This window comes from Myodes glareolus, chromosome 18 (assembly GCF_982192425.1).
Source record: "Myodes glareolus chromosome 18, mMyoGla1.1, whole genome shotgun sequence".
Lineage (NCBI taxonomy): Eukaryota > Metazoa > Chordata > Mammalia > Rodentia > Cricetidae > Myodes > Myodes glareolus.
The window spans coordinates 72,552,234-72,562,200 of record NC_142043.1 but is presented as its reverse complement, the minus strand read 5'-3'; the positions used below and the strand labels follow the sequence as shown (position 1 = coordinate 72,562,200).

The 9,967-nt window shown below is 36.6% G+C and overlaps 1 pseudogene; it reads right to left on the bottom strand.

Moving 5' to 3' along the window:
• Positions 1–719: 719 nt before the first annotated feature.
• LOC148119296 (olfactory receptor 10C1-like) lies at positions 720–1,671 on the bottom strand (annotated as a pseudogene).
• Positions 1,672–9,967: the final 8,296 nt, after the last annotated feature.

The window sequence follows — 9,967 nt, the reverse complement described above, 5'->3', positions numbered from 1 at the left end:
GGACTGATATAAGACCATTATATAGTTACATTGGAATAAAGATTTGTGTGTGATATATCTGGATAGGAAGCAGAAATCTTGGGGGCATCAGGGACTTGAATTTGCAAAACTTCTGAGATATAGCAATTTAGATTTTCATCCTTAACGAAAACATAATAGAATGCTCTCTACTGTATAGGTCTCTTAAGTTGTATCCCTTAGTATTTGAAATCATTTCAGAATTCGTAATTAGAACATAGCCCTGAATGCAGAGGTACCTTCAAAATTACAAAGATACTCTATATAAGTTGGAACTGGAGGTTACTCTCCTTCTTGTCAGTTCCCAGATGAACTTGCAGAGTCTTAATATTAATTATAATTGTTTTGGTAATGTCTCAGGCATATTACTGACTAGTTCCCAAAATTAAATTAACCAGTTTTTACAATTCTGTGTATTACCATGTGGTTGTGGCTTACTGGTAATGCTCTGGCAATTTTCTTCCTCAGTGTCTTTCAGATTCCACCTTTTTTTTTTCCTGTTTGGATTTCCTGCATAGCTACATTTGGCCCTGCCATAAGACAAAACAGTTTTATTCATCAATCAATAAAAGCAATACATATTCACAGCCTACAGAATGACATCACACATCAATAACTCAGACAGAAAAATGTACCAATGTTTGTTTACTTATTCTAGTTGTATGTGCATTCTTATTTGGGAATAATTTTGCATGGTCCTGTTATCCATTATTTGTAAGAAAGCTTCTCACTCCGAGAGTTCTCCTCAGTGCTGCTTTGACTTCCTTGTTCCATAAACTATAGATGATGGGGTTCAGCATGGATGTCACTGCTGTATAGAAGAGGGCCAAGAATTTATCCATTCCTGGTGAGTGACTAGCCTTGGGCCTCAAGTAGGTAATAGATGCTGAGCCATAGAAGAGTGTGACTATGAGTAGGTGGGAGGAACAGGTAGAGAGCTTTATGGCGTCCCTCAGGTGAAGGCATCATCAGCACTGCAATCAGAATCCTGACATAGGAGGAAATGATCAGTAAAAATGGGCTGATTATGCAGAGGACTGCCGCCACAAAGACAGCAGCCTCGTTTTGGGATGTGTCTCCACAGGCAAGTGCCAGGAGGGGTGGAAGGTCACAGAAGAAGTGGTCTATCTCACAGGGCCCACAGAAGTCCAAAGAAAAAATAAAATTGGTCTGTCCCAACCCTACTATGCATCCCATTCCCCATGAAACCATTGCCAAATGGGCACATACCCCACGACTCATTCGGGCTGCATAGTGGAGTGGGGAGCATATGGCCATGTAGCGGTCAAAAGCCATGGCTGCCAATAGACTGCACTCAGTTATTCCAAAGAAAGTGAAAAAAAAATCTGTGTGGCACAACCCTCCCGAGAGATCCCTCGGGACTCACTCACAAGACTCTGCAGCATCTTGGGTATGACAGAGCAAGTGTAGCCAATCTCCAGGAGAGACAAGTTGGCCAGGAAAAAGTACATGTGTGTGTGCAGGGCTGGACTGGTAAAGATGGCAAGGGCTATGAGTGCATTGCCTGTCAGTGATCCCAAGAACATGAGGAGGATGAGGGTGAACAGGAGGAAGCACCTCAGAGAACGTGGCAAATGAAAAGCGTTTGACAGGCAAGCTGTTCTCCTGCCACAGGGAGCAGTTGACATTCATCTCCTGGAAGAGGGCAGAGCAAGTCATCAGAAGGATTCTTGCAGATGGGGAAAATTATTCAGTTTAATACTTATGATCTTCAGTTAAGTCAGAGACAGAATGTTTAGCTTCAGTCATAAAATTAAAGTTTTCAGACAAGCATTTATCCTCACAAAGTGTCGTATCTAACCCCTTCTCTGCTTACCACATCAGGTGATTTTCCAACGTGTACTGAGCATTATTTTGAGTGACCCAGGACTTAGGACAGGTGCTTTACCCTTGTATTCCCAGCCCTGATGAAGCTGAGGCAGAAAGCTTACCATTGGTTTGAGTTCAGCCTCACTTGTGGAGTAAGATATCAGCCAAGTAAAAGAAAATGAAAACATCCATTGTGGCTCAATTCTTTTCGCTTGCTTTTCATTGACAAGTTATCAATGTCACCCTGAAAATCTGCTCTCCCACCAACTCATATCTATGCTTTCCTATTGTTATGGATACCCTCTCTCCAACCCATCTCAGAGTGTATTAGGGCCAGAGTATTCTGTGATTTCTGTAGCTAATATTCATATACATGCCTTAAAATATCATTCCTTCAAGCGTGACTCATATTTATGTGAAGATAAAATAAAATCAAATAACATCTTGGAAAGCAGCCTGGCCATGAACTCACAGAGATCAAACTGCTTCTCTTCCCAGGTGCTGAGATTAAAGGTATATTCCACCACCACCCAGCAATTTCCATATCTTAATAGTTCCCATCTTTTAATAGAGTATGCTTTCTTAGTGAGAGTATCATGGTCTGCACATTAAATTTTTATTTTATTATTATTATTCGTAAGATTCTATGAATCAGGGCATTGAGTTTAATAAAGAAAAAAGAGTAAAATAGATGGGGTCTTGATATGTAGTACAGGCTGACATCTAATTCCTAATATCCCTGCCTCAGTCTCTTGAATGGTGGGATTCCCAGAGTGATTCATCATGCCTGGAATGATAGAAATTTCTCTTTAACCTTTTACTCAATGGACCTCCCATTACAATCCCATCAAAATGCTTTGCATTTTTTGCATGTATAGTATTTATACACTTCATTTTATCTTTGCTCACTTTCTCACTGGGAGGCTGCTGTGTCCTTGCTTCATTGTTTGTCTGGTAAACTCTTCAGTTCCAGTGTAACTTTGTCTTTTTTCTGGAAATCACACAACTCTTCCACCTAACAGTCATTCTTCATGCTTTTCACACTAAAACTGCTAAAATAGCATCTACCACTGTGGTGGTGATTACATCTCATTTCTTTCTGAGTACAGCCTGCTACAGAGACTGTGTACAGACTTTTCTATCATTACATCTGCCATCTTTACCAGTCCGTAAATTCTCATGTAATGAGAAGTTTCAGTGTTTACCTTACTCTGCCTCCTTTGATATTCTGCCTGTTACTTCCCATTAAATCCTCTGGAGTTCAACCTCATGGTCTTCAAATGTTTCACATTCAGCCTGGTCATTTATCTCTCAGTCTGGTATCTTTTCCTTTCAAATGAGATGACCCTTACTGTTTTTTGTGGTATATGCGGTTCTGATGAAATTTGTGGTTTTTTTCCCACCCAAAAATCTAAGTATACAATGTTTTTTTCAAGATGAGCAGAATAGGAGATACTTTCAACCAATCGGTCCTCCCTCTACTCACTTGATAAACCAAGTATCACCAGGTCATGCTATGTTGTATGTGAGTATATCACGTCATGGTTGATCCACTAACCAAATATGGGCTTTAGGGTTCCCAAATTATTTTAAATAATTATATTACCAATGTTAATTAGCATATATAAAACATGTACATACATACATGTCACATATATTGTATGCCTGTATATACATGCAGAAACATACGCATGTGCACATAGAGTATAATAAGGGTTCACTCTGGGAAGACTCTGTATCAGTTAAAATCTTAGTAAAGACAACAATGTGGATAACACTGTTTAAACTCTGTTCCTTAATTTGACCACTTATTAAAAGGGGCTGAGAAAGAAATCTATTCCCCCACGAGACTGCTTCAGTGAGAACTAGGTTACTTCCCTAAAATCACTTTTAAAGTGGTGAGGTGCTGAATGCTTACTAGCTACACAAGATATGAACATGTTGTATGTCTACACACAGCCATACTATATTCACCTTTGTGTACACTGTATTTTGGGGAAACTCACACCACAACCAATAATCTTTGCCCCTATTCATTAATTGCTCTCTAAATTGTATTTTTTATTTTGTGGATAATGGAAAAGCAAAATTAATTAAAACCTTCATGCACACATAAAAATGGTGCCTGCATCTTCTTTCCTGAGAGGATATAAATGTGTATAATGAATTATTGTATCTATTAGATAGATATTCACCTGTGCACGCAGAAGTTCTAAAAACTTAAGGGTAGAGAACACCTGGTCTGACTTAAAGTTCTGATGAGCATGAAGCAGGAAGTCTTGGATTACTTGGACTCTCAGGGAATTCAGCTCTTGTAAAAATAGCCAAAACATCGAGTATTGTGTTGTGATGCATTTTATACTTACTTCAAAGTATTTTAAACTTTCCTGTGTATTATATTAAATTCAAATATCTATATTTCTCATGTATTTTGTATAGACAAAATCCACATGTGATTGAGCAAAGGAAAATCCGAAAAGCTAACCGAGAAAGGGATATGTTTTAAATTTGAAATATTTTCTTAAATACCCGGTATTTAGTGGTAGTTTCTATATTTGTATAAAGAGCTCTCCATATAAAGAGTGTGGTCTTGAGTCTCAATTAAATTTTCAGGAACTCAGTTTAGGACACACAAGTAGAATGATATATTTTCATCTCCTTCTGTGGAGAGAAAAGTATTTACTCTGAAAGAGTATCAAGATTCTTGAGAAAGAAATAAGAGTCAGAATACTCTGGTGTAAATATCCTATCTGCCTTTCATCGGTTACATTTTCTTGACCTTAATTTTGGAATCACTGGTTCCTTTTAAACACTGCATGATAGAATCTCCCCCAACTTTCTAGTTAACCTATTTTAAGTGGTTTTATACCAATAGTCAGCTCTATTTTATATATAGGCCTTCAGTGTTATAATGTGTTCCCTATGAACTGGTGGTTCACTTGGCAACTAGCTATATGCAAGAGATGGTGCATGAGATGAGAGGATTTTGATGTCTTACAGTCTTGGTTTTGCATGATACATTTCAAATCCCAGAGCCCCAAGTCAAGCTCACTATACGTTGTTCTATTTTGTGAATGATACAGGTGAAAAACATCATTTTCCTGGTGTCAGAAGGTTAGGAAAGTTCATTGGTGGGTTCAGTACCTTGTCTGATCTTGTAGGTTATGACACACTGTAAGATACTGTTTCTGAAACAGTACAGTGTCTGCATGTAGAAACTGCCAGGAAGTGAGAGTTGTACTATTAAATAATGGCTAAAATTCTATAACAGCACACAGAATTTCTGTAGATTGATCAGGAAAAGATAATTAGGATGCTCACTTCCCGGTTTTACCACATTCACTCACCAAGGACCATTTATGCAGCTGAGTAACACTTTAGGTCAACCCAGAAGAAAGAGTGGGATCACTTGATTAGATTACAATGTATCATATAACATGAGCATCACAGTGACAAATGAATTCTAATTCACCAGGAAGCAAGTGATTAATAGCAATAGAGAGCTATTTTCTGAGGTGGATGCTCAAGTCTGCATAAACTATAAAAGTCTTAACAGAAGGAGACAGTAAGTAATTAGAATAAAAAGAACAGGAAAATGTTTTGAGTATTAAATATCCTTTTATATGCTTTAATTCACCCTCTACAGGCCTAGTCTTGATAAATAAACTTTGCCACCTACCTCCAATCACAGTACTTGAAGTGATAATTAAGTAGTTTTTGCTTCTGATTAGCTACTCCAGACTTTCTCTTCATCCTTTCCTTGCTGCATACAGAGGACACACAACATCCCCATCCTCATCTCTACATTGTACTGAAAAGCTTTTGTTATGGTGAAAAGTCATACCTGATGCCAAGAAGATTGTGTCTCAGGAGAGAGCACCATGTCCTTCAAGGCAATGTCCCAGTATCACACACACACAAGCATTACTACTCCTAGAACATATATATACTTTCTTCTTTTCTGGAGAACAATGAGCCCTAAGCATATTATGCTAAAATTCTTCTGTGTTCTGAGTCATTTTCATTTTACTCTCCCCAGGAGACTCACAATCTCTTCTCACTGTTGAGTTTCAGGAGTCACTGCATTGCCCTCCTGAGAGTCCTTATGGATATGGCAATAGCTCTGGGCAGAGCAGCCTCACTCTGCAGCAGCCCTTTCTCCTGAGAAATAGTTCTATCAAAAACATCTGAATCATCTTATCCACAAGGAGTGTGTCCCAATAGCCTAACCATCTTTCCACTGCATCAGCTTTGCCACCTGATGACAAAGGTCCAACATGGGGTCTCCTGAAGAAGTTATACAAACCAGAGCATTTATTCATGCCTAGACACTCTGCGTTTTGAGTTAAGGTCGTGAATATTGTATTCTTAGCTTGTTAGTGATATTTAAGTTTTTAGTCTCATCATAGTGTGTTGACTGTTGTTTACTATAGATGCTGGTTATTTCTCTCTGTTACTATTTTATTATCTGATTTTTCTAAATCCTGAAAATATTTTGGATGTCATGAAATGGAATCTTCATCATCTGCAATAATTGTGTTACTGATTTCATACACCTATTCATAACTGAAAAAAGTCATATAGTGTGTAAATTGTTTTAGTATTCTGCTGGACTAAGTCTCTAGTATTGTATAGTGGGTGATTGTTGTTGTTATTGTTTTATTCTTACTTCACGTAATGTTGGTTTAAATTTTCTTGTCATGAGAGATCTGTTTGGCTTCACCAAATGAGGTAATACTGACCTTATTTGTGCAACAAAAAAGAGGAGCATAGTTCATGTTCTACTATCTTTTGGAAGTTTTTGAGGATGGCTATTTATCCTTTTTAAATGTTTGGAAGAATACATCAAAGAACTCATCTGTTCAGAAATTTATTTCTGTTGCAAATAAGTGCTGATCTAGTCTATATAACTACCATAGGTAAATTCAGATCTTGTGTTTCAACATTAAACAGTTTGGCAACTTTTGTTTCTTAGGACATAAGAGAAATATTAAAAAACATGAAAGATTAGAGTTAATTTCCTATTATATCACATTATCATAAACTAATAATCAATATCAAGAGAGCACAGAAACTATAAAACCACCTAGAATAGAACAAGACACTTTTGAAAGACTAGTGATACATTCATGGGATCAGGGAGGAAAATTGAAAGTTCCTGGAATTAAAAGTGTACACACAGCTTGCAGGGTCTTTGGGATACAACTAAAGAAGTTTTGAGAGGAAATTCTGAGATGGACCTTGCATAGGAAGAATTGATTTTGAATCAATCGTGGCCCTGCTATTGGACTTACAGAGAAATGCTCCTGCCATGGCCTGAGTTGAGTCTACCTAAGAATGATTAGTATCTGAAGTTCACCAGGGCTTGTGATGGCATGGTTGGTTCAAATTATTTGAGGCAGTCATGGCTATAATAGTACCTTCTGCAGCTCACATTACACTTCAGCAGTAATCAGATGCAGTTTTTGTGTGACTCTTTCAAGGCATCGGTGTTTGCAGCAGCCAGGTTTGACATGATGGCCTTCCAGTTGGCTGCCAGGCTAATAGCCTTTGTCTCAGTTAGTGTTTCTATTCCTGAGAACAAACATCATGACTATAATCAACTTGGGAAATGGGTATTTCATTTTAAGTATTTCAACTTAAAATATTTAGTCAGTTCACTATGCAGGGAAATGAGGGGAGGAATTCAAAGCAGAAACCTGGAAACAACAATTGATAAAGGGGCCATAGAGAAGAGCTGCTTACTAGCTTGTTTGATTATTTTTTGCTCAGCCTGTATTCTTAGAGCACCAACAGTCAAGGGATGACATCACCCATAATATCCTGGATACTCCTACCTTAATTACTAAACAAGAAATTGCACAACAGGTTTTTTGTAAGCTAACATGTTGGGTACATTTTTCTCAATTGAGGTTCTCTCTTCCCAAGCAACAATAGCTTGTGACAAGTTGAAATAAAACTAGCCACCCATAGTTTTTCATTCCAGGAACCCAGGGCACCAGGAGTATATCTAGCATCTATTAATTAATGAATAAAAATTTCCCAGTGCATAATAGCTTATTAAAATAATGTTTGCCTTAAAGTCTTACTGTGAATTTAGACTCTATCTAACAGTGATCTAATGACATCTTATTTGTGCTCTGGTGACACAGAGAGATACATTCCTTCAATCTATCTCAACATGACACATAATTTTGTGTATGGAAGGACCATCATCTATTTATCTGTTCTTCAATGCATATACCTGTTTTCAGTTTGTTTTTAGATATGACATCAAATGAACTGAGTCTTCATTATAGGGTCTTCTGAAAGTTATCACAGAGAATGATTATCTGTGTTTGTGTCTTCATGAGACCTATGCTGTTTGTATGTTTATTAGCATTGATTTATGGCTGATAGCAATAGAACAGTGCCCTTTCTATTTCTAAATGCATGTTTCTGTGATGATGTATCTCTACACTTGTCTAGTATCTGTTTTATAGAAGTCCCTAAGATATATTACTCAAAATTAGCCAACAAAATGGTTGTAGGCAAATGATTTGTAACAAAGTAGGCTCAAGCACCTCTAGCATACATGCTTTGTTTTTTTCATATTTGAAAAAAGTTCCAATGAACTTCATGAGTTTTTAAGAGGTTTATATGTGAGGCCTCTCAAATTTATTGACCACAGAACCTTTTTATAAAAAATTGAAGAATATGGGTAAAGCTGTCAAAATAACTACTCTTGTTTCTCTCCAACAGAATCCACATACTAAAATCCATTCCTAGGACAATGGTTGCCATGTCATTTATTCACCTCTATTCAGGTCAGGGGATCTCAAAGGTTACATTCTGATTATACAGAGACTACTAATCATGTCAATAAGGGAGATGATTCCAGGAGAATCAGTTGTCTAATCTTGAGACTTGCTCATAGTGAGAAATTTATTCTCACTTTCTTCACAATCTAAGTCCAGCATGTGACTTGACAGCCTGGAAACATCTCATATTAAAGACCTACCTGTGAAGAAGCAGTGACTACAATACAGTATCCCAGAAGATTTTGCTCTTGGTCACTCTTGTGTCTGATGGTAATTGCCCTTATAGGAATATAGGGATCCCCAGATCCCAGTTCGGGCTGACATCATTTCCTGCTGCAGTGATACACTGCGATATCCCCTGGCTCTGGCCAAAGCACTCATATCTTATATTTGACCTTGAATTCAAAAATTCATTTTCAGAGTCTTGTGTTTATGAAAAGCAACCTCTTTTCAGTCTATGAAAGTAATTGGAAGAATGAGTGGAGAAAATTTTTAGAGGTTAAAAAAAATCATATATTTTTCTTTGCTTCCTCTCTCCATAATACTAACTCTAGGTAAGAAAGTAACATTTTCATCAACTGCCAAATCAGCTTTCTTTAAATGACTGAATTAGTAATTCATATGTCTTTTGGCATGCTAAGCAGATTAAAAATTTTGAATAACATAGTAAATTAAATTTCACTATAAGATTACATTTGAAATAATTTATAAGGTAATTTATACTTACCTTAAGATTGAAGAACATACACTCAGCAATAAGAAAAAGCAAAGAGAGATAAACAAAGAAAGATTATCTCTATTTGAAAGAATTTCCTTATGACTTAGATTTTTTAAAATATGAATTCCTTTCTAATATTGCAATAGTGTTGAATATACATGTGCTGCTGAGGAGACAGCCTATGCCTTTCTGTTTTTGTGAGTATACATGATTATTACACATGTTCCTTTGTTTTCTGTATTTTCTGAAAAAAATTATAGAGAATTAAAAGCATTGTTTTCATGTTAAATACTTGTATTTAAAATGTAAGTAAATTAATATGCTCATGTTTTCTATTTCCACAACAAGGTTGAGTTACATCAATACATCAAGACATTATGGCTATATCAAAAGAAAATCTTGAAAATACAATACATAGCAACTACATTTACCAAAACACTAGCGTTGCTGGAAAAACTTTACAGCATTATAATGTCAAAATACATTTTCACACAATTCCTAAAGACAGTCAAGTACCTTGAATGAACAGTGTGGAGTGCATAAAGTTAGAAAAAAATACTCATCTTTATCATTAAATATGAACTATATTATATATATATAT